Genomic DNA, 25,907 nt, shown 5'->3' with positions numbered 1-25,907 from the left:
TCTCAGGAGGGTTGTCGGTGACTGCGGCCCTGTGCTGTTAGATGATGGGTTGTCTGTGCTGGTGTCAGGCGGGTTGTCGTTGACTGCGGCCCTGTGCTGGTAGATGATGGGTTGTCTGTACTGGTGTCAGGCGGGTTGTCGGTGACTGCGGCCCTGTGCTGTTAGATGGTGGGTTGTCTGTGCTGGTGTAAGGAGGGTTGTCGGTGACTGCGGCCCTGTGCTGTTAGATGGTGGGTTGTCTGTGCTGGTCTCAGGAGGGTTGTCGGTGACTGCGGCCCTGTGCTGTTAGATGATGGGTTGTCTGTGCTGGTGTCAGGCGGGTTGTCTGTGACTGCGGCCCTGTGCTGTTAGATGGTGGGTTGTCTGTGCTGGTCTCAGGAGGGTTGTCGGTGACTGCGGCCCTGTGCTGTTATATGATGGGTTGTCTGTGCTGGTGTCAGGCGGGTTGTCGGTGACTGCGGCCCTGTCCTGTTAAATAATGGGTTGTCTGTACTGGTGTCAGGCGGGTTGTCGTTGACTGCGGGCCTGTGCTGTTAGATGGTGGGTTGTCTGTGCTGGTGTCAGGAGGGTTGTCGGTGACTGCGGCCCTGTGCTGTTAGATGGTGGGTTGTCTGTGCTGGTCTCAGGAGGGTTGTCGGAGACTGCGGCCCTGTGCTGTTAGATGATGGGTTGTCTGTGCTGGTGTCAGGCGGGTTGTCTGTGACTGCGGCCCTGTGCTGTTAGATGTTGGGTTGTCTGTGCTGGTCTCAGGAGGGTTGTCGGTGACTGCGGGCCTGTGCTGTTAGATGGTGGGTTGTCTGTGCTGGTCTCAGGAGGGTTGTCGGTGACTGCGGCCCTGTGCTGTTAGATGATGGGTTGTCTGTGCTGGTGTCAGGCGGGTTGTCTGTGACTGCGGCCCTGTGCTGTTAGATGGTGGGTTGTCTGTGCTAGTGTCAGGCGGGTTGTCTGTGACTGCGGCCCTGTGCTGTTAGATGGTGGGTTGTCTGTGCTGGTGTCAGGAGGGTTGTCTGGTTGTCTGTGACTGCGGCCCTGTGCTGTTAGATGGTGGGTTGTCTGTGCTGGTCTCAGGAGGGTTGTCGGTGACTGCGGCCCTGTGCTGTTAGATGATGGGTTGTCTGTGCTGGTGTCAGGCGGGTTGTCGGTGACTGCGGCCCTGTGCTGGTAGATGATGGGTTGTCTGTACTGGTGTCAGGCGGGTTGTCGGTGACTGCGGCCCTGTGCTGTTAGATGGTGGGTTGTCTGTGCTGGTGTCAGGAGGGTTGTCGGTGACTGCGGCCCTGTGCTGTTAGATGGTGGGTTGTCTGTGCTGGTCTCAGGAGGGTTGTCGGTGACTGCGGCCCTGTGCTGTTAGATGGTGGGTTGTCTGTGCTGGTGTCAGGCGGGTTTTCTGTGACTGCGGCCCTGTGCTGTTAGATGGTGGGTTGTCTGTGCTGGTCTCAGGAGGGTTGTCGGTGACTGCGGCCCTCTGCTGTTAGATGATGGGTTGTCTGTGCTGGTGTCAGGCGGGTTGTCTGTGACTGCGGCCCTGTGCTGTTAGATGGTGGGTTGTCTGTGCTGGTCTCAGGAGGGTTGTCGGTGACTGCGGCCCTGTGCTGTTAGATGGTGGGTTGTCTGTGCTAGTGTCAGGCGGGTTGTCTGTGACTGCGGCCCTGTGCTGTTAGATGGTGGGTTGTCTGTGCTGGTGTCAGGAGGGTTGTCGGTGACTGCGGCCCTGTGCTGTTAGATGGTGGGTTGTCTGTGCTGGTCTCAGGAGGGTTGTCGGTGACTGCGGCCCTGTGCTGTTAGATGGTGGGTTGTCTGTGCTGGTGTCATGCGGGTTTTCTGTGACTGCGGCCCTGTGCTGTATGATTGTGGGTTGTCTGTGCTGGTCTCAGGAGGGTTGTCGGTGACTGCGGCCCTGTGCTGTTAGATGATGGGTTGTCTGTGCTGGTGTCAGGCGGGTTGTCTGTGACTGCGGCCCTGTGCTGTTAGATGGTGTGTTGTCTGTGCTGGTCTCAGGAGGGTTGTCGGTGACTGCGGCCCTGTGCTGTTAGATGATGGGTTGTCTGTGCTGGTGTCAGGCGGGTTTTCTGTGACTGCGGCCCTGTGCTGTTAGATGGTGGGTTGTCTGTGCTGGTCTCAGGAGGGTTTTCTGTGACTGCGGCCCTGTGCTGTTAGATGGTGGGTTGTCTGTGCTGGTGTCAGGCGGGTTTTCTGTGAATGCGGCCCTGTGCTGTTAGATGGTGGGTTGTCTGTGCTGGTCTCAGGAGGGTTGTCGGTGACTGCGGCCCTGTGCTGTTAGATGATGGGTTGTCTGTGCTGGTGTCAGGCGGGTTTTCTGTGACTGCGGCCCTGTGCTGGTAGATGATGGGTTGTCTGTGCTGGTCTTAGGAGGGTTGTCGGTGACTGCGGCCCTGTGCTGTTAGATGATGGGTTGTCTGTGCTGGTGTCAGGAGGGTTGTCGGTGACTGCGGCCCTGTGCTGTTAGATGATGGGTTGTCTGTGCTGGTCTCAGGAGGGTTGTCGGTGACTGCGGCCCTGTGCTGTTAGATGATGGGTTGTCTGTGCTGGTCTCAGGAGGGTTGTCTGTGACTGCGGCCCTGTGCTGTTAGATGGTGTGTTGTCTGTGCTGGTCGCAGGAGGGTTGTCGGTGACTGCGGCCCTGTGCTGTTATATGATGGGTTGTCTGTGCTGGTCTCAGGAGGGTTGTCGGTGACTGCGGCCCTGTGCTGTTAGATGATGGGTTGTCTGTGCTGGTGTCAGGCGGGTTTTCTGTGACTGCGGCCCTGTGCTGGTAGATGATGCGTTGTCTGTGCTGGTCTCAGGAGGGTTTTCTGTGACTGTGGCCCTGTGCTGGTAGATGATGGGTTGTCTGTGCTGGTGTCAGGCGGGTTTTCTGTGACTGCGGCCCTGTGCTGTTAGATGGTGGGTTGTCTGTGCTGGTCTCAGGAGGGTTGTCGGTGACTGCGGCTCTGTGCTGTTAGATGGTGGGTTGTCTGTGCTGGTGTCAGGCGGGTTTTCTGTGACTGCGGCCCTGTGCTGTTAGATGGTGGGTTGTCTGTGCTGGTCTCAGGAGGGTTTTCTGTGACTGTGGCCCTGTGCTGGTAGATGATGGGTTGTCTGTACTGGTGTCAGGCGGGTTGTCGGTGACTGCGGCCCTGTGCTGTTAGATGGTGGGTTGTCTGTGCTGGTGTCAGGAGGGTTGTCGGTGACTGCGGCCCTGTGCTGTTAGATGGTGGGTTGTCTGTGCTGGTGTCAGGAGGGTTGTCGGTGACTGCGGCTCTGTGCTGTTAGATGGTGGGTTGTCTGTGCTGGTTTCAGGAGGGTTGTCGGTGACTGCGGCCCTGTGCTGTTAGATGATGGGTTGTCTGTGCTGGTGTCAGGCGGGTTGACTGTGACTGCGGCCCTGTGCTGTTAGATGGTGTGTTGTCTGTGCTGGTCTCAGGAGGGTTGTCGGTGACTGCGGCCCTGTGCTGTTAGATGATGGGTTGTCTGTGCTGGTGTCAGGCGGGTTTTCTGTGACTGCGGCCCTGTGCTGTTAGATGGTGGGTTGTCTGTGCTGGTCTCAGGCGGGTTTTCTGTGACTGCGGCCCTGTGCTGTTAGATGGTGTGTTGTCTGTTCTGGTCTCAGGAGGGTTGTCGGTGACTGCGGCCCTGTGCTGGTAGATGATGGGTTGTCTGTACTGGTGTCAGGCGGGTTTTCTGTAACTGCGGCCCTGTGCTGTTAGATGATGGGTTGTCTGTGCTGGTCTCAGGAGGGTTGTCGGTGACTGCGGCCCTGTGCTGTTAGATGATGGGTTGTCTGTGCTGGTGTCAGGCGGGTTTTCTGTGACTGCGGCCCTGTGCAGTTAGATGGTGTGTTGTCTGTGCTGGTCTCAGGAGGGTTGTCGGTGACTGCGGCCCTGTGCTGTTAGATGATGGATTGTCTGTGCTGGTGTCAGGCGGGTTTTCTGTGACTGCGGCCCTGTGCTGTTAGATGGTGGGTTGTCTGTGCTGGTCTCAGGAGGGTTGTCGGTGACTGCGGCCCTGTGCTGGTAGATGATGGGTTGTCTGTACTGGTGTCAGGCGGGTTTTCTGTGACTGCGGCCCTGTGCTGTTAGATGATGGGTTGTCTGTGCTGGTCTCAGGAGGGTTTTCTGTGACTATGGCCCTGTGCTGTTAGATGATGGGTTGTCTGTGCTGGTGTCAGGCGGGTTTTCTGTAACTGCGGCCCTGTGCTGTTAGATGGTGGGTTGTCTGTGCTGGTCTCAGGAGGGTTGTCGGTGACTGCGGCCCTGTGCTGTTAGATGATGGGTTGTCTGTGCTGGTCTCAGGAGGGTTGTCGGTGACTGCGGCCCTGTGCTGTTAGATGATGGGTTGTCTGTGCTGGTGTCAGGCGGGTTTTCTGTGACTGCGGCCCTGTGCTGTTAGATGGTGGGTTGTCTGTGCTGGTGTCAGGAGGGTTTTCTGTGACTATGGCCCTGTGCTGTTAGATGATGGGTTGTCTGTGCTGGTGTCAGGCGGGTTTTCTGTGACTGCGGCCCTGTGCTGTTAGATAGTGGGTTGTCTGTGCTGGTCTCAGGCGGGTTTTCTGTGACTGCGGCCCTGTGCTGTTAGATGGTGGGTTGTCTGTGCTGGTCTCAGGAGGGTTGTCGGTGACTGCGGCCCTGTGCTGTTAGATGATGGGTTGTCTGTGCTGGTGTCAGGCGTGTTTTCTGTGACTGCGGCCCTGTGCTGTTAGATGGTGGGTTGTCTGTGCTGGTCTCAGGAGGGTTGTCGGTGACTGCGGCTCTGTGCTGTTAGATGATGGGTTGTCTGTGCTGGTGTCAGGCGGGTTTTCTGTGACTGCGGCCCTGTGCTGTTAGATGGTGGGTTGTCTGTGCTGGTGTATGGCGGGTTTTCTGTGACTGCGGCCCTGTGCTGTTAGATGGTGGGTTGTCTGTGCTGGTCTCAGGAGGGTTGTCGGTGACTGCGGCCCTGTGCTGTTAGATGGTGGGTTGTCTGTGCTGGTGTCAGGCGGGTTGTCGGTGACTGCGGCCCTGTGCTGTTAGATGGTGGGTTGTCTGTGCTGGTGTCAGGAGGGTTGTCGGAGACTGCGGCCCTGTGCTGTTAGATGGTGGGTTGTCTGTGCTGGTGTCAGGCGGGTTTTCTGTGACTGCGGCCCTGTGCTGTTAGATGGTGGGTTGTCTGTGCTGGTCTCAGGAGGGTTTTCTGTGACTGTGGCCCTGTGCTGGTAGATGATGGGTTGTCTGTACTGGTGTCAGGCGGGTTTTCTGTGACTGCGGCCCTGTGCTGTTAGATGGTGGGTTGTCTGTGCTGGTCTCAGGAGGGTTGTCGGTGACTGCGGCTCTGTGCTGTTAGATGGTGGGTTGTCTGTGCTGGTGTCAGGCGGGTTTTCTGTGACTGCGGCCCTGTGCTGTTAGATGGTGGGTTGTCTGTGCTGGTCTCAGGAGGGTTTTCTGTGACTATGGCCCTGTGCTGTTAGATGGTGGGTTGTCTGTGCTGGTGTCAGGCGGGTTTTCTGTGACTGCGGCCCTGTGCTGTTAGATGGTGGGTTGTCTGTGCTGGTCTCAGGAGGGTTGTCGGTGACTGCGGCCCTGTGCTGTTAGATGGTGGGTTGTCTGTGCTGGTGTCAGGCGGGTTGTCGGTGACTGCGGCCCTGTGCTGTTAGATGGTGGGTTGTCTGTGCTGGTGTCAGGAGGGTTGTCGGAGACTGCGGCCCTGTGCTGTTAGATGGTGGGTTGTCTGTGCTGGTGTCAGGCGGGTTTTCTGTGACTGCGGCCCTGTGCTGTTAGATGGTGGGTTGTCTGTGCTGGTCTCAGGAGGGTTTTCTGTGACTGTGGCCCTGTGCTGGTAGATGATGGGTTGTCTGTACTGGTGTCAGGCGGGTTTTCTGTGACTGCGGCCCTGTGCTGTTAGATGGTGGGTTGTCTGTGCTGGTCTCAGGAGGGTTGTCGGTGACTGCGGCTCTGTGCTGTTAGATGGTGGGTTGTCTGTGCTGGTGTCAGGCGGGTTTTCTGTGACTGCGGCCCTGTGCTGTTAGATGGTGGGTTGTCTGTGCTGGTCTCAGGATGGTTGTCGGTGACTGCGGCTCTGTGCTGTTAGATGGTGGGTTGTCTGTGCTGGTGTCAGGCGGGTTTTCTGTGACTGCGGCACTGTGCTGTTAGATGGTGGGTTGTCTGTTCTGGTGTCAGGTGGGTTGTCGGTGACTGCGGCCCTGTGCTGTTAGATGGTGGGTTGTCTGTGCTGGTGTCAGGAGGGTTGTCGGAGACTGCGGCCCTGTGCTGTTAGATGGTGGGTTGTCTGTGCTGGTGTCAGGCGGGTTTTCTGTGACTGCGGCCCTGTGCTGTTAGATGGTGGGTTGTCTGTGCTGGTCTCAGGAGGGTTTTCTGTGACTGTGGCCCTGTGCTGGTAGATGATGGGTTGTCTGTACTGGTGTCAGGCGGGTTTTCTGTGACTGCGGCCCTGTGCTGTTAGATGGTGGGTTGTCTGTGCTGGTCTCAGGAGGGTTGTCGGTGACTGCGGCTCTGTGCTGTTAGATGGTGGGTTGTCTGTGCTGGTGTCAGGCGGGTTTTCTGTGACTGCGGCCCTGTGCTGTTAGATGGTGGGTTGTCTGTGCTGGTCTCAGGAGGGTTGTCGGTGACTGCGGCTCTGTGCTGTTAGATGGTGGGTTGTCTGTGCTGGTGTCAGGCGGGTTTTCTGTGACTGCGGCCCTGTGCTGTTAGATGGTGGGTTGTCTGTTCTGGTGTCAGGTGGGTTGTCTGTGCTGCGGCCCTATGCTGTTGTCATGCGGGTTGTCTGTGCTGCAGCCCTGTGCTGGTGACAGGCGGGTTGTCTGCGCTGCGGCCCTGTGCTTGTGTCAGGCGGGCAGTCTTTGCAACGGCCCTGTTATGGTTTCAGGCGAGTTGTCTGTGTTACGGCCCTATGCTGTTGTCATGCGGGTTGTCTGTGCTGCAGCCCTGTGCTGGTGACAGGCGGGTTGTCTGCGCTGCGGCCCTGTGCTTGTGTCAGGCGGGCAGTCTTTGCAACGGCCCTGTTATGGTTTCAGGCGAGTTGTCTGTGTTACGGCCCTATGCTGTTGTCATGCGGGTTGTCTGTGCTGCAGCCCTGTGCTGGTGACAGGCGGGTTGTCTGTGCTGCGGCCCTGTGCTGGTGTCAGGCGGGTTGTCTGTGCTGAAGCCCTGTGCTGGTTACAGGCGGGTTGTCTGTGCTGAAGCCCTGTGCTGGTGACAGGCGGGTTGTCTTTTCTGCGGCCCTGTGCTTGTGTCAGGCGGGCAGTCTGTGCAACGGCCCTGTTATGTTTTAAGGCGAGTTGTCTGTGCTACGGCACTATGCTGTTGTCATGCGGGTTGTCTGTGCTGCAGCCCTGTGCTGGTGACAGGCGGGTTGTCTGTGCTGCGGCCCTGTGCTTGTGTCAGGCGGGCAGTCTGTGCAACGGCCCTGTTATGGTTTCAGGCGAGTTGTCTGTGCTACGGCACTATGCTGTTGTCATGCGGGTTGTCTGTGCTGCAGCCCTGTGCTGGTGACAGGCGGGTTGTCTGTGCTGCGGCCCTGTGCTTGTGTCAGGCGGGCAGTCTGTGCAACGGCCCTGTTATGGTTTCAGGCGAGTTGTCTGTGCTACTGCACTATGCTGTTGTCATGCGGGTTGTCTGTGCTGCAGCCCTGTGCTGGTGACTGGCGGGTTGTCTGTGCTGCGGCCCTGTGCTTATGTCAGGCGGGCAGTCTGTGCAACGGCCCTGTTATGGTTTCAGGCGAGTTGTCTGTGCTACGGCCCTATGCTGTTGTCATGCGGGTTGTCTGTGCTGAAGCCCTGTGCTGGTTACAGGCGGGTTGTCTGTGCTACGGCCCTGTGCTGGTGCCAGGCGGGTTGTCTGTGTTTCGGCCCTGTGCTGGTGTTAGGCGTGTTGTCTGTGCTGAAGCCCTGTGCTGGTTACAGGCGGGTTGTCTGTGCTACGGCCCTGTGCTGGTGCCAGGCGGGTTGTCTGTGTTTCGGCCCTGTGCTGGTGCCAGGCGGGTTGTCTGTGTTACGGCCCTATGCTGTTGTCAGGCGGGTTGTCTGTGCTGAAGCCCTGTGCTGGTTACAGGCGGGTTGTCTGTGCTACGGCCCTGTGCTGGTGTCAGGCGGGTTGTCTGTGTTTCGGCCCTGTGCTGGTGTTAGGCGTGTTGTCTGTGCTGCGGCCCTGTGCTGGCTTCAGGCGTGTTGTCTGTGCTGCGGCCCTGTGTTGGAGTCAGGTGGGTTGTCTGTGTTTCGGCCCTGTGTTGGAGTCTGGCGGGTTGTCTGTGACTGCGGCCCTGTGCTGGTGTCAGGATGAGTTGTCTGTGACTGCGGCCCTGTGCTGGTAGATGGTGTGTTGTCTGTTCTGGTGTCAGGTGGGTTGTCGGTGACTGCGGCCCTGTTTTGGTGTCAGGCTGGTTGTCTGTGCTGCGGCCCTGTGCTGGTAGATGGTGGGTTGTCTGTGCTGGTGATATGTGTATTTTATGTAACTGCGGCCCTGTGCTGGTGTCAGGTGGGTTGTCTAAGATTGCGGCCCTGTGCTAGTGTCAGGAGAGTTGTCTGTGCTGCGGCCCTGTGCTGGTAGATGGTGGGCTGTCTGTGCTGGTGTCAGGTGGATTTTCTGTAACTGCGGCCCTGTGTTGGTGTCAGGCGGGTTGTCTGTGATTGCGGCCCTGTGCTGGTGTCAGGATGAGTTTTCTGTGCTGCGGCCCTGTGCTGGTAGATGGTGGGCTGTCTGTGCTGGTGTCAGGTGGATTTTCTGTAACTGCGGCCCTGTGTTGGTGTCAGGCGGGTTGTCTGGTTTGCGGCCCTGTTCTGGTGCCATGCGGGTTGTCTGTGATTGCGGCCCTGTGCTGGTGTCAGGATGAGTTGTCTGTGTTGCGGCCCTGTGCTGGTAGATGGTGGGCTGTCTGTGCTGGTGTCAGGTGTATTTTCTGTAACTGCGGCCCTGTGTTGGTGTCAGGCGTGTTGTCTGTGACTGCGGCCCTGTGCTGGTGTCAGGCGTGTTGTCTATTACTGCGGCCCTGTGCTGGTAGATGGTGGGTTGTCTGTGCTAGTGTCAGGAGGTTTGTCTGTGACTGCGAACCTGTACTGGTAGATGATGGGTTGTCAGTGCTGGTGTCAGTGGGTTTTCTGTGACTGCGGCCCTGTGTTGGTGTTAGAATAGTTGTCTGTGCTGCGGCCTTGTGCTGATAGATGGTGGGTTGTCTGTGCTGGTTTCAGGAGGGTTGTCTGTGATGCGGCCCTGTGCTGGTAGATGGTGTGTTGTCTGTGCTGGTGCCAGGAGGTACTCACGGCTTGGCGAGGTAGGAGAGACCGCCCTGCTCTGCGGTGACGATGAAGGGCAGCAAGGACACGAGGTCCTGTCCGGCGCCGGGAGACTGCAGCGCCAGGGCGTCCCTGACGAAGATACGGTTGTAGACATCCTTTACCGCCGGCACTACCAAGGGGAGGGCTTGGGGGATGAGTGAACCAATAACCGCCATGGCTGATCTCTTTTCCCGGGCCGTGAAGTAGTAGTCATCATCTAAGTTGAGCTGCTTAGGCTGAGCACTGGTGTCGTTGGCGCGGGTGTTGGAGGTGGAGTCCGCTGTTCGTGCCAGCTTCTTCCAGTCTGGGGTCCCAATTCTGGTAAGTCCTGGTGACCTCGACTTTGGCTTTTGTTCGGCCGCCATCACCAGCAACAGGGTCACAGTGCTTACCTGAGGAAAATAAGCTACTTTACTTCTCTGCTGTGGAGTAAATACTTTAATTATAATTGACATCTTGAGTATTTCAACATTAAACAATAACAATAATTCTGTCAGTTATTTTAGAATTTTTTTAAGCAACTTATATTTTTCTGTCACGTAATTGTCCTTAGACAGTAAATACCAAAATATTAACTTTATTGTAATTCATTAATGTTTCATTAATAATAATATCATACATTTGTTTCTTTCTTGTTTTATATTATATACTTTTAGACATTCCAATTTATAAAATGTACATAGATGTATTCGCCGTCAAATCTCATTTCAAATTATCATTTTTTCAAAGTAAAGTGTCAACATACATAACATTCTTTTGGCCTTGGGAGTTGTAAAACTTTTGTATTCGATGTAATAACAACCTTACACGCTGTAGAAGATTAACGATCATAACAGTTTAATATGATTAATTTAATTTAATTCATTTAGAAAGAAATATTATTCCTTTAGTATATTTGCACTATAATTGTTCTTGGATATATACGCTTGGCTTATCAGGTCGATACTTTCCTGACTGTATATTCGCGTGTAGGGTGGTTTTCGAGGTACTCCTGGCTTTATCCACCTTCACTCTTCCCCCCTTTCATCTCAACTGGATAATGTCACAACCATGTCGGAAGGACAACCTGAATCGGTATCTCATGTCATCCATGCTGACCCTGGCTCAGGAACTAAATAAACAAGTAGCTGTCATGTAATGAACATATCTCGTGTATCTGCTGTGTCGCTGTAGTTCTAACAGAAGAAGCTTTAGGATGTATTTTTTTGCTTGGATTGTAGATACTCGTTTCAAATAACTCAAAATAGATTTCCTAGGGCTCCTTATTTTTAGTATAAATATTTATACCTACTTTATCTAAAATATTAGGAAAATCTAACAATAAAGGATTATTTCCCCTTAACCTAATTAACACGCTGGTATCAGGAAGTGTAGAAAGAAGCAATTACCCAGCTGCAGAACGTAGGCAATATAAACAAGACTAAGATACAACGTCGGGATAACTCCACTTGAGGATACGCCAAACAAAACAAATATCGTAATATTCTTAATGTAGTGTCAAAAATGTCTCTTCTAAATATACAACACGTTTGTTTCGGCCATCGGATGGAGCGCGAACGGCTGTCCGCCTCGCAGCCAGTCACCCGAGGTTGTTTCATAAACTCTCTCTCACTGCCTCAGCTGGTGCGACTACTGGTGCGACTGCTGGTGCGACTGCTGGTGCGACTGCTGGTGCGACTGCTGGTGCGACTGCTGGTGCGACTGCTGGTGCGACTGCTGGTGCGACTGCTGGTGCGACTGCTGGTGCGACTGCTGGTGCGACTGCTGGTGCGACTGCTGGTGCGATACTGGCATGACGAGCTGCTACGGCAGTGTCGAGCGCCGGCTCTTTCGTGTCATTGGTTTTTGCAAGTTTAGTGTTATTGGTCGTAGTAAAACTAGGACACTGTTTACGTTTGTTAAAACGTTGTTGCTTTGATGCAGTTCACTTATTGCATTTTTTAGTTATAAAAATGTGATAGTACTACAATATTTGAATAAAAAAAATAGTTTTTTTTATTATTCTTTAAACATTAAAATCCTTAATGTACAAAATTAGAAAAGTTTCAGGGTGCATAAAACTTGAATGAGAATCAATGGATAAAACACAAATTAGAACGACATTTATTGATGTCTTTCTCTGCCATTAGTTTTCGTATTTATCATTTTACTACTCCCAACTATTTTGTTACTTTAACAGACAAATACCATATTTTTTGTAAAGATTATCCTTGAATTTTTAATTACAAATTTAATTTGTAAAAAAATATAATTTTTATTTGGTATATTAGTTTAACCAAAAAAAAAGTTAGTACTAAACGGAAACTTCATGGGTCTAAAACAAAATTATTTCTCTTTATTTCACTAAATAAAGCCATAGTTAGACAACAAATAGTGCCAGCTTAACCTAAAAAGAATATATTTCTTTCAGGCATAAATGCAAGTTCTCCTCAGTACTCACGAATAAGATCTTCATCATTATTGGCAGTGTTGTCACCGGCGAGTTGACCTCTCTCAGGTCGCCGCCAGGTGGAGGCCCGATAAGGGAGACGCAAACAAGACCATTAGCGGCGACAGCCGGGCACTCTGGCAGTGGGAGTCCGCCTGCTATCAGAGCACATTAGCGTCAGTTGCCTCCTGCCGCGCCTGCTGCCTTATTCCAGGCCAAGCCACGGTTTAAAACATCCAGATATTCCGCTCCATGACTCGACTGTCTATAATTTCATTAAAAAGTACAGCTCCAAGGGCTACCAGAGCTTCATTAGAAGAAACTGTAAATTTTAAAACGGATCAAAATTCACATACAGAGACGGATTGCGAGTTAAATTCTAGAGAATTTGCGTCACTCGTGTCTTTAACTAAATTTTTGGTTTGGTTCCGATGTGTATTTCTTTGTCTAGTAAAAACAAATAAAACGGACGTTACCAAACTATCAGAATTGATTTAAGAGCTCTATAAAGAATAACTGTAAAAGAAAACATCACACTATTAGTTCAAAAACTTAGGCCTACATGTAGCAGTTGGCAGACTGTACTTGTATACTCAACATTCGGACACCTAGGGAGATGCTGACAGTGGATTATCATCCCAGCCTTCACCACTGTGATCTGTGCGTTATCTTACACGACAAGCTTGTGGTTAAAACGTTTCTTCAATTTAATCATTAGTGTACATTATTTAAGGATTTGAATCCACTGCAATTGTGAATCTTCGATTCTTTCTACAGTTTTAACGTTTTAAAATTTTCCCATGTTAGCTATCACAGGACATAAGTAATATCCCCCCACTCCTCAATGCCTTGTTAACATCTGATAGTTTGCAACAGGCTCCAGCGCATACAGGTTTGTCGCTTCCGTAATAAGTTCACTAGTATGGAAATAAATCCCTACAGCTGATACTCCTAAATCACATTCATATTTATTTTGGATCGCATGTCACCGGGTAAAACATGGTAACTCGCACAACAACACAGTTATAATTCCTGGAAGGTCGACTCGAGGGAAACACAGTGGACATCATCCAAGACAGTGCTATTTCTGCATTCATCATCAAGTGATTCAATTGAGTGAATATACTAGGATTTTGACTGCATTTGAGCTGTAAATCAAGAAAATATCCCGGATTTTTACATATAGATTTAGAATGTTAAAAATTATGTATGGATTTAAATTACAATTTAAATACCTTGGGGCTTCCTCAAAAAGTAATTTTTGGAACTCCAATCACGATTATATTTTTTCTTTCATTATCTCTGCTAATCACGTTTTACCAAATATATCGTCTCATATAATAGCTCTTTAAATTTTATATTGTGACTATTTTCAATCCCTCATTACTCATCTCCCTGTACTATAAGAATAGATTTTCTATTTATAACCATTATTTGACACCCTTAAAAATAAATTATATAACAAGATTTTAAGCAACTAAGCTTATTTGAAATATTTTGTACAAAATAATGTTTATGTTATGAACTTTGACTACTTTAATCCCTTATTATAATCTATTCATAAAACATTACCATTAAGAAAGTACTTCAGTACTGTACTGACACTTTTCCGTACAGATATGATATTTTAATTTGTGACATTATTTTAGTAATTACTGTTGATATTTATCTATGTTTATTTTTTTCAATACTAACATACTGTCTACAATAGTCGAACGCTGTGATATTTTGTCTTTGGGTGAAAAGAAAACAATGTAATATGTGAAGTTTGATGAATATGAAATATGTTTGTTCACTGGAAGAAAATGATTAAAAAAACAATATGTCTGAGTAAGTAATGCTTACATGTATTTTATATTCATTGGATTCTTACAAAATCTACGAATATACCTAATATATAAATTATTGTTTATTCTGCTGGACAATGAATTACGGACAGTACATCGAATAGGTCCAAATCGGGTTATGAGAATAATTAGTTCCGTATGAAATTAAAATTATATTTCAATAGTAAAATAAATTTCATACCAGGATAACCTCAATTATAATAAAAGACACCGTAAACTCAGAGGTAGCAGTGTAGATTCTTTTTTGAACTCCGACTGATAACGCTAGCCACATACATACATATATATATGCAGTTTCGTATTTATCGTACTTAGGAACTCTCTGTGAATTAATGCAAACATTTAAATGTACAATAATTAGAACTGAAGACTTTTAATGGAAAAGGACACTTGATAATTTTCTATAAGCCCCAGCCTAAATTCCAGATTATTAGCAAGAGATAAATGCTCACGAATTAGTATTTAACTTACCATTTTTCAACTAAATAGTCAGTAATAAAGTTTCACGTAACATTACAGAACTAATGAGAGAAAAGTATTTGTTTCTTTAGCTTGTTTTATTTAGTATTGCTAATTAGAATGCAAATATGATTTATGATATAAGCGAAAACCTGTAAACAGCACATAGTTACAATTTTAAAATGTCATTGAATAGAAAACAAACAACATAAAAGTTAGCGTGGCAAAGCATTAGTACACAAAGTTTATAAACCCTGTATTCAATCAATAATTTTCAAAATACAATACAAATTACAGAACATTTAAAAAATACAAGTTGTTCAAAAACCTTACGCAAAATATTTTAGTAGTTCTATGATAATTAAGGAAGAACACAAAAACACCACATACAGCCTAGCATAACTTATAAAGTAGTTCACCTTTGAAAAGTAAGTATCGAAGCTATGTAAGTGAACAAATAAAAAAAAGAAATGAAATTCTACCAACATTTAAAAGGATATTGATATATGGTGCTAATTTCTCTACGATGTGAAAAAATTTTATGTTTCTCTCCCCTTTTTTAAAAAAAAAAATACTAAAAATGTGTATGAGCCTTTTTTTTTCATTAATTTTAACTTGCCGACATATTGTTGTTTGAAGCTGTCTTGGTAGAAGTTTGGCGAAATAAATAACTACGCACCTCTCGTAGCAACTGCATACGATACATGATAAAACTTGAGGTTTGTGTCAAACAATTGGGTAAGGGGGAAACTTTATATCGATGTGGAACCGTAAAAACCCTCTGTTGATTATATAAATTGACTTATTCTTAATTGTTAGGACAAATTTATGTTCTAATTGTTACTTCAGCTTAAAAACAAAATTTTAAAAACAATTTAATTTTTGAATATTGTGTATTATAAAGACACATGTATTCAAAACTAAACTATGTGAGATCCGTTTTGAAGTAATACTTCTTTAGGCATGTTAAAAAAATATGTTTTTTGAAGTAAATTTTGACATTACATGCACAACTTCCAATGAAAATTGACAGAATGAAAACGTTAAAAAAAATAACAATTATTAATGTGCTTTTAAACTATATACTTTAGTGTTTGATATTGTATACTGGTCCATATAATTAAAAACATTTAAATATTGGGAATATTAGTAATATAAATTGTGTTAACTTTTTCAAGTGAATTTAAATAAGAGAGGTTATTTTCTGGTATGTATAATTTATTTGCAATATGTTGCATTATTATTAAATAAATAATTAAAATTAACAATTTTGAATTAACATTCAGCATACATGTTGATTATTATTAAATAAAATTTACGGTAATTATTTTGATAAATTAAATAATTAACTTTAAATACAACTTTAATTAATATTGAATACTGAGTAATTACTTATTTTTTTAATTTGATTTAATTTATACTTTACTAACCGTTTTTATAATATCACTCCAGGTTTTTTTTATTAATGAATTGTTGGATAATAGAGTCAGTTATTTAACACGACAAATAAGTATAAATTCTAACGCGCTTACGAAAGTACACACACCAATTATTATTATTTTTTAAAATTTTTTTAAGAACTTGCTTGCTCTTCGTGTGCCTGTTTGTCTCGCAGTCCTACAGTTTCCCACGCTTTACATCGACATTCTCGTGTTTAGCCTAATATTTTGGTCGTTTCATACACAAATTATCAACTGTACATTTGATATTCCGTGTGATGCCGAGGATAAGTATTGTGTGTGTGGTACACAGCGCAACAGTAGCTATTCGAGCGTGGGACATACTTGCGTGAAGCGGGGGGAGAGGAAAGCAAATGTCCTCGCTGCACTCCGCTTGAACGTTAAGCGGGAGTCTAAGAGAACTGGAGAGAACTGGAGAGAACATAAGAGAACTGGAGAGAACTGGTGATAACTGGAGAGAACTGGAAAGAACGTGAGAGAACTCGAGAGAACTGGAGAGAACTGGTGATAACTGGAGAGAACTGGAGAGAACTGGAGAGAACCGGTGATAACTGGAGAGAACTGAAGAGAACGGGAGAGAACTGGAGAGAACTGATGATAACTGGAGAGAACTGGAGAGAACGGGAGAGAACTGGAGAGAACTGGTGATAACTGGAGAGAACTGGAGAGAACGGGAGAGAACTCGAGAGAACTGGAGTGAACGGGAGAGAACTGGAGAGAACTGGTGATAACTAGAGAGAACTGAAGAGAACTCGAGAGAACTGGAGAGAACAGGTGATAACTGGAGAGAACTGGAGAGAACGGAGGAGAACTCGAGAGAACTGGAGAGAACGGGAGAGAACTGGAGAGAACAGGTGATAACTGGAGAGAACTGGAGAGAACGGTAGAGAACTCGAGAGAACTGGAGAGAACGGGAGAGAACTGGAGAGAACTGGTGATAACTGGCGAGAACTGGAGAGAACTGGAGAGAATTGGAGAGAACGGGAGAGAACTGGAGAGAACTGGAGAGAACGGGAGAGAACTCGAGAGAACTGGAGAGAACTCGAGAGAACTGGAGAGAACGGGAGAGAACTGAAGAGAACTGGTGATAACTGGAGAGAACTGGAGAGAAATGGAGAGAACGGGAGAGAACTCGAGAGAACTGGAGAGAACTGGAGAACGGGAGAGAACTGGAGAGAACTGGAGAACGGGAGAGAACTGGAGAGAACTGGATTAAACGGGAGAGAACTCGAGAGAACTGGAGAGAACTGGAGAGAACTGGAGAGAACTGATGATAACTGTAGAGAACTGGAGAGAACGGGAGAGAACTGGAGATAACTGGAGAGAACGGGAGAGAACTCGAGAGAACTGGAGAGAACTGGAGAGAACGGGAGAGAACTGGAAAGAACGGGAGAGAACTGGTAATAACTGGAGAGAACTGGAGAGAACGGGAGAGAAATCGAGAGAACTGGAAAGAACGGGAGAGAACTCGAGAGAACTGGAGAGAACTCGAGAGAACTGGAGAGAACTCGAGAGAACTGGAGAGAACGGGCGAGAACTGACGAGAACTGGTGATAACTGAAGAGAACTGGAGAGAAATGGAGAGAACGGGAGAGAACTGGAGAGAACTGGAGAGAACGGGAGAGAACTGGAGAGAACGGGAGAGAACTCGAGAGAACTGGAGAGAATGGGAGAGAACTGGAAAGAACTAGTGATAACTGGAGAGAACTGGAGAGAATGGGAAATAACTAGAGAGAACTGGAGAGAACGAGAGAGAACTGGAGAGAACTGGAGAGAACGGGAGAGAACTCGAGAGAACGGGAGAGAACTCGAAAAAACTCGAGAGAACTGGAGAGAACGGGAGAGAACTGGAGAGAACTGGTAATAACTGGAGAGAACTGGAGAGAACTGGAGAGAACTGGTGATAACTGGAGAGAACTGGAGGGAACGGGAGAGAACTGGTGATAACTGGAGAGAACTGGAGAGAACTGGAGAGAACTGCTGATAACTGGAGAGAACTGGAGAGAAAGGGAGAGAACTGGAGAGAAATGGAGAGAACGGGAGAGAACTCGAGAGAACTGGAGAGAACAGGAGAAAAAACTGGAGAGAACTGGTGAGAACGGGAGAGAACTGGAGAGAACTCGAGAAAACGGGAGAGAACGGGAGATAACTGGAGAGAACGGGAGAGAACTCGAGAGAACTGGAGAGAACGGGAGAGAACTGGAGAGAACTGGAGAGAACTCGAGAGAACTGGAGAGAACGGGAGAGAACTGGAGAGAACTGGTGATAACTTGAGAGAACTGGAAAGAACGGGAGAGAACTGGAGAGAACTGGAGAGAACGGGAGAGAACTCGTGAGAACTGGAGAGAACTGGAGAGAACGGGAGAGAACTCGAGAGAACTGGAGAGAACTGGAGAGAACTAGAGAGAACTGGAGAGAATGGGAGAAAACTGGAGAGAACGAGAGAGAAATAGAGAGAACTGGAGAGAACTGGTGATAACACGAGAGAACTGGAGAGAACTCGAGAGAACTGGAGAGAAATGGAGAGAACGAGAGAAAACTCGAGAGAACTGGAGAGAACTCGAGTGAACTGGAGAGAATGGGAAGGAACTGGAGAGAACTGGAGAGAACTGGTGATAACTGGAGAGAACTGGAGAGAACGGGAGAGAACTGGAGAGAACTGGAGAGAACGGGAGAGAACTGGAGAGAACTGGAGAGAACGGGAGAGAACTCGAGAGAACTGGAGAGAACTGGAGAGAACGGAAGAGAACTGCAGAGAACTGGAGAGAATGGGAGAGAACATGAGAGAACTAGAGAGAACAGGAGATAACTCGAGAGAACTGGAGAAACCGGGAGAGAACTGGAGAGAACTAATGATAACTGGAGAAAACTGGAGATAACGGGAGAGAACTCGAGAGAACTGGAGAGGACGGGAGAGAACTCGAGAGAACTGAAGAGAACTGGTGATAACTGGAGAGAACTGGAGAGAACGGGAGAGAACTCGAGGGAACTGGAGAGAACGGGAGAGAACTGGAGAGAACTGGAGAGAACTGGTGATAACTGGAGAGAACTGGAAAGAACGGGAGAGAACTCGAGAGAACTGGAGAGAACGGGAGAGAACTCTAGAGAACTGGAGAGAACTGGTGATAACTGGAGAGAACTGGAGAGAACGGGAGAGAACTCGAGAGAACTGGAGAGAACGGGAGAGAACTCTAGAGAACTGGCGAGAACTGGAGAGAACGGGAGAGAACTCGAGGGAACTGGAGAGAACGGAAGATAACTGCAGAGAACTGGAGAGAATGGGAGAGAACATGAGAGAACTAGAGAGAACAGGAGAGAACTCGAGAGAACTGGAGAGAACGGGAGAGAACTGGAGAGAACTGGTGATAACTGGAGAGAACTGGAGAGAACGGGAGAGAACGGGAGAGAACTGGAGAGAACGGGAGAGAACTTGAGAGAACTGGAGAGAACTGGAGAGAACGGGAGAGAACTGGAGAGAACTGGTGATAACTGGAGAGAACTGGAGAGAACGGGAGAGAACTGGAGAGAACTGGTGAAAACTGGAGAGAACTGGAGAGAACGGGAGAGAACTCGAGAGAACTGGAGAGAACGGGAGAGAACTCTAGAGAACTGGAGAGAACTGGAGAGAACTCGAGGGAACTGGAGAGAACTGGAGAGAACTGGAGAGAACTGGAGAGAACGGGAGAGAACTCGAGAGTACTGGAGAGAACTGGAGAGAACTCGAGAGAACTGGTGAGAACTGGAGAGAACTGGAGAGAACTGGAGAGAATGGGAGAGAACTGGAGAGAACGAGAGAGAAATAGAGAGAACTGGAGAGAACTGGTGATAACACGAGAGAACTGGAGAGAACTCGAGAGAACTGGAGAGAAATGGAGGGAACGAGAGAAAACTCGAGAGAACTGGAGAGAACTCGAGTGAACTGGAGAGAATGGGAAGGAACTGGAGAGAACTGGAGAGAACTGGTGATAACTGGAGAGAACTGGAGAGAACGGGAGAGAACTGGAGAGAACTGGAGAGAACGGGAGAGAACTGGAGAGAACTGGAGAGAACGGGAGAGAACTCGAGAGAACTGGAGAGAACTGGAGAGAACGGAAGAGAACTGCAGAGAACTGGAGAGAATGGGAGAGAACATGAGAGAACTAGAGAGAACAGGAGATAACTCGAGAGAACTGGAGAAACCGGGAGAGAACTGGAGAGAACTAATGATAACTGGAGAGAACTGGAGAGAACGGGAGAGAACTCGAGGGAACTGGAGAGAACGGGAGAGAACTCGAGAGATTTGGAGAGAACTGGTGATAACTGGAGAGAACTGGAGAGAACGGGAGAGAACTCGAGAGAACTGGAGAGAACGGGAGAGAACTCTAGAGAACTGGAGAGAACTGGTGATAACTGGAGAGAACTGGAGAGAACGGGAGAGAACTCGAGAGAACTGGAGAGAACGGGAGAGAACTCTAGAGAACTGGAGAGAACTGGAGAGAACGGGAGAGAACTCGAGGGAACTGGAGAGAACTGGAGAGAACGGAAGATAACTGCAGAGAACTGGAGAGAATGGGAGAGAACATGAGAGAACTAGAGAGAACAGGAGAGAACTCGAGAGAACTGGAGAGAACGGGAGAGAACTGGAGAGAACTGGTGATAACTGGAGAGAACTGGAGAGAACGGGAGAGAACGGGAGAGAACTGGAGAGAACGGGAGAGAACTCGAGAGAACTGGAGAGAACTGGAGAGAACGGGAGAGAACTGGAGAGAACTGGTGATAACTGGAGAGAACTGGAGAGAACGGGAGAGAACTGGAGAGAACTGGTGATAACTGGAGAGAACTGGAGAGAACGGGAGAGAACTCGAGAGAACTGGAGAGAACGGGAGAGAACTCTAGAGAACTGGAGAGAACTGGAGAGAACGGGAGAGAACTCGAGGGAACTGGAGAGAACTGGAGAGAACTGGAGAGAACTGGAGAGAACGGGAGAGAACTCGAGAGTACTGGAGAGAACTGGAGAGAACTCGAGAGAACTGGTGAGAACTGGAGAGAACTGGAGAGAACTGGAGAGAATGGGAGAGAACTGGAGAGAACGAGAGAGAAATAGAGAGAACTGGAGAGAACTGGTGATAACATGAGAGAACTGGAGAGAACTCGAGAGAACTGGAGAGAAATGGAGAGAACGAGAGAAAACTCGAGAGAACTGGAGAGAACTCGAGTGAACTGGAGAGAATGGGAAGGAACTGGAGAGAACTGGAGAGAACTGGTGATAACTGGAGAGAACTGGAGAGAACGGGAGAGAACTGGAGAGAACTGGAGAGAACGGGAGAGAACTGGAGAGAACTGGAGAGAACGGGAGAGAACTCGAGAGAACTGGAAAGAACTGGAGAGAACGGAAGAGAACTGCAGAGAACTGGAGAGAATGGGAGAGAACATGAGAGAACTAGAGAGAACAGGAGATAACTCGAGAGAACTGGAGAAACCGGGAAATAACTGGAGAGAACTAATGATAACTGGAGAGAACTGGAGAGAACGGGAGAGAACTCGAGGGAACTGGAGACAACGGGAGAGAACTCGAGAGAACTGGAGAGAACTGGTGATAACTGGAGAGAACTGGAGAGAACGGGAGAGAACTCGAGAGAACTGGAGAGAACGGGAGAGAACTCTAGAGAACTGGAGAGAACTGGTGATAACTGGAGAGAACTGGAGAGAACGGGAGAGAACTCGAGAGAACTGGAGAGAACGGGAGAGAACTCTAGAGAACTGGAGAGAACTGGAGAGAACGAGAGAGAACTCGAGGGAACTGGAGAGAACTGGAGAGAACGGAAGATAACTGCAGAGAACTGGAGAGAATGGGAGAGAACATGAGAGAACTAGAGAGAACAGGAGAGAACTCGAGAGAACTGGAGAGAACGGGAGAGATCTGGAGAGAACTGGTGATAACTGGAGAGAACTGGAGAGAACGGGAGAGAACGGGAGAGAACTGGAGAGAACGGGAGAGAACTCGAGAGAACTGGAGAGAACTGGTGATAACTGGAGAGAACTGGAGAGAACGGGAGAGAACTCGAGAGAACTGGAGAGAACGGGAGAGAACTCTAGAGAACTGGAGAGAACTGGAGAGAACGGGAGAGAACTCGAGGGAACTGAAGAGAACTGGAGAGAACTGGAGAGAACTGGAGAGAACGGGAGAGAACTCGAGAGAACTGGAGAGAACGGGAGAGAACTGGAGAGAACTGGAGAGAACTGGTGATAACTGGAGAGAACTGGAGAGAACTGGAGAGAACTGGTGATAACTGGAGAGAACTGGAGAGAACCGGAGAGAACTGGAGAGAACTGGAGAGAACGGGAGAGAACTCGAGAGAACTGGAGAGAACTGGAGAGAACGGAAGATAACTGCAGAGAACTGGAGAGAATGGGAGAGAACATGAGAGAACTAGAGAGAACAGGAGAGAACTCGAGAGAACTGGAGAGAACGGGAGAGAACTGGAGAGAACTGGTGATAACTGGAGAGAACTAGAGAGAACTCGAGAGAACTGGAGAGAACTGGTGATAACTGGAGAGAACTGGAGAGATCGGGAGAGAACTCAAGAGAACTGGAGAGGACTGGTGATAACTGGAGAGAACTGGAGAGAACTGGAGAGAACTTGAGAGAACTGGAGAGTCCGGGAGAGAACAGAAGAGAATTGGTGATAACTGGAGAGAACTGGAGAGAACTGGAGAGAACTGGTGATAACTGGAGAGAACTGGAGAGAACTGGAGAGAACTGGTGATAACTGGAGAGAACTGAAGAGAACGGGAGAGAAATGGAGAGAACTGGAGAGAACTGGAAAGAACTCGAGAGAACTGGAGAGAACTCGAGAGAATTGGAGAGAACTGGAGAGATCTGGAGAGAACTGGAGAGAACTGGAGAGAACGGGAGAGAACTGGAGAGAACTGGAGAGAACTGGAGATAACTGGAGAGAACTGGAGAGAACTAGAGAGAACTGGAGAGAACTGGAGGGAACTGGAAAGAACTGGTGATAACTGGAGAGAACTGGAGAGAACTGGTGAGTACTGGAGAGAAATTGAAAGAACGGGAATGAACTGGAGAGAACTGGAGAGAACTGGAGAGAACTGGAGAGAACTGGAGAGAATAGGAGAGAACTGGAGAGAACTGGAGAGAACTGGAGAGAACAGGAGAGAACTCGAGAGTACTGGAGAGAACTGGAGAGAACTCGAGAGAACTGGTGAGAACTGGAGAGAACTGGAGAGAACTGGAGGAAAATGGAGAGAATGGGAATGAACTGGTGAGAACTGGAGAGAACTGGAGAGAACTGGAGAAAAAGGGAGAGAACTGGAGAGAACTGGAGAGAACTGGTGATAACTGGAGAGAACGGGAGAGAACTGGAGAGAACTGGAGAGAACTCGAGAGAACTGGAGAGAACGGGAGAGAACTGGAGAGAACTGGTGATAACTGGAGAGAACTGGAGAGAACTGGAGAGAACTGGAGAGAATAGGAGAAAACGGGAGAGAACTCGAGAGATCTGGAGTGAACGGGAGAGAACTGGAGAGAACTGGAGAGAACTGGAGAGAACGGGAGAAAACTGGAGAGAACGGGAGAGAACTGGAGAGAACTGGAGAGAACTGGAGAGAACTGGAGAGAACTGGAGAGAACAGGAGAGAACTCGAGAGTACTGGAGAGAACTGGAGAGAACTCGAGAGAACTGGTGAGAACTGGAGAGAACTGGAGAGAACTGGAGGAAAATGGAGAGAACGGGAATGAACTGGTGAGAACTGGAGAGAACTGGAGAGAACTGGAGAGAACGGGAGAGAACGGGAGAGAACTGGAGAGAACTGGAGAGAACGGGAGAGAACTGGAGAGAACTGGAGAGAACGGGAGAGAACTGGAGAGAACTGGTGATAACTGGAGAGAACTGGAGAGAACTGGTGATAACTGGAGAGAACTGGAGAGAACGGGAGAGAACTCGAGAGAACTGGAGAGAACGGGAGAGAACTGAAGAGAACTGGAGAGAACGGGATAGAACTCGAGATAACTGGAGAGAACTGGAGAGAACTGGAGAGAACTGATGATAACTGGAGAGAACTGGAGAGAACGGGAGAGAACTGGAGAGAACCGGAGAGAACGGGAGAGAACGGGAGAGAACTGGAGAGAACGGGAGAGACCTCGAGAGAACTGGAGAGAACTGGAGAGAACTGGAGAGAACTGGTGATAACTGGAGAGAACTGGAGAGAACGGGAGAGAACTCGAGAGAACTGGAGAGAACGGGAGAGAACTCTAGAGAACTGGAGAGAACTGGTGATAACTGGAGAGAACTGGAGAGAACGGGAGAGAACTCGAGAGAACTGGAGAGAACGGGAGAGAACTCTAGAGAACTGGAGAGAACTGGAGAGAACGGGAGAGAACTCGAGGGAACTGGAGAGAACTGGAGAGAACGGAAGATAACTGCAGAGAACTGGAGAGAATGGGAGAGAACATGAGAGAACTAGAGAGAACAGGAGAGAACTCGAGAGAACTGGAGAGAACGGGAGAGAACTGGAGAGAACTGGTGATAATTGGAGAGAACTGGAGAGAACGGGAGAGAACGGGAGAGAACTGGAGAGAACGGGAGAGAACTCGAGAGAACTGGAGAGAACTGGAGAGAACGGGAGAGAACTGGAGAGAACTGGTGATAACTGGAGAGAACTGGAGAGAACGGGAGAGAACTGGAGAGAACTGGTGATAACTGGAGAGAACTGGAGAGAACGGGAGAGAACTCGAGAGAACTGGAGAGAACGGGAGAGAACTCTAGAGAACTGGAGAGAACTGGAGAGAACGGGAGAGAACTCGAGGGAACTGGAGAGAACTGGAGAGAACTGGAGAGAACTGGAGAGAACGGGAGAGAACTCGAGAGTACTGGAGAGAACTGGAGAGAACTCGAGAGAACTGGTGAGAACTGGAGAGAACTGGAGAGAACTGGAGAGAATGGGAGAGAACTGGAGAGAACGAGAGAGAAATAGAGAGAACTGGAGAGAACTGGTGATAACACGAGAGAACTGGAGAGAACTCGAGAGAACTGGAGAGAAATGGAGAGAACGAGAGAAAACTCGAGAGAACTGGAGAGAACTCGAGTGAACTGGAGAGAATGGGAAGGAACTGGAGAGAACTGGAGAGAACTGGTGATAACTGGAGAGAACTGGAGAGAACGGGAGAGAACTGGAGAGAACGGGAGAGAACGGGAGAGAACTGGAGAGAACTGGAGAGAACGGGAGAGAACTCGAGAGAACTGGAGAGAACTGGAGAGAACGGAAGAGAACTGCAGAGAACTGGAGAGAATGGGAGAGAACATAAGAGAACTAGAGAGAACAGGAGATAACTCGAGAGAACTGGAGAAACCGGGAGAGAACTGGAGAGAACTAATGATAACTGGAGAGAACTGGAGAGAACGGGAGAGAACTCGAGGGAACTGGAGAGAACGGGAGAGAACTCGAGAGAACTGGAGAGAACTGGTGATAACTGGAGAGAACTGGAGAGAACGGGAGAGAACTCGAGAGAACTGGAGAGAACGGGAGAGAACTCTAGAGAACTGGAGAGAACTGGTGATAACTGGAGAGAACTGGAGAGAACGGGAGAGAACTCGAGAGAACTGGAGAGAACGGGAGAGAACTCTAGAGAACTGGAGAGAACTGGAGAGAACGGGAGAGAACTCGAGGGAACTGGAGAGAACTGGAGAGAACGGAAGATAACTGCAGAGAACTGGAGAGAATGGGAGAGAACATGAGAGAACTAGAGAGAACAGGTGAGAACTCGAGAGAACTGGAGAGAACGGGAGAGATCTGGAGAGAACTGGTGATAACTGGAGATAACTGGAGAGAACGGGAGAGAACGGGAGAGAACTGGAGAGACCGGGAGAGAACTCGAGAGAACTGGAGAGAACTGGTGATAACTGGAGAGAACTGGAGAGAACGGGAGAGAACTCGAGAGAACTGGAGAGAACGGGAGAGAACTCTAGAGAACTGGAGAGAACTGGAGAGAACGGGAGAGAACTCGAGGGAACTGGAGAGAACTGGAGAGAACTGGAGAGAACTGGAGAGAACGGGAGAGAACTCGAGAGAACTGGAGAGAACGGGAGAGAACTGGAGAGAACTGGAGAGAACTGGTGATAACTGGAGAGAACTGGAGAGAACTGGAGAGAACTGGTGATAACTGGAGAGAACTGGAGAGAACCGGAGAGAACTGGAGAGAACTGGAGAGAACGGGAGAGAACTCGAGAGAACTGGAGAGAACTGGAGAGAACGGAAGATAACTGCAGAGAACTGGAGAGAATGGGAGAGAACATGAGAGAACTAGAGAGAACAGGAGAGAACTCGAGAGAACTGGAGAGAACGGGAGAGAACTGGAGAGAACTGGTGATAACTGGAGAGAACTAGAGAGAACTCGAGAGAACTGGAGAGAACTGGTGATAACTGGAGAGAACTGGAGAGATCGGGAGAGAACT

Source organism: Bacillus rossius, chromosome 6 (assembly GCF_032445375.1).
Source record: "Bacillus rossius redtenbacheri isolate Brsri chromosome 6, Brsri_v3, whole genome shotgun sequence".
Classification (NCBI taxonomy): Eukaryota; Metazoa; Arthropoda; class Insecta; order Phasmatodea; family Bacillidae; genus Bacillus; species Bacillus rossius.
This window is presented reverse-complemented; position numbering follows the sequence as displayed.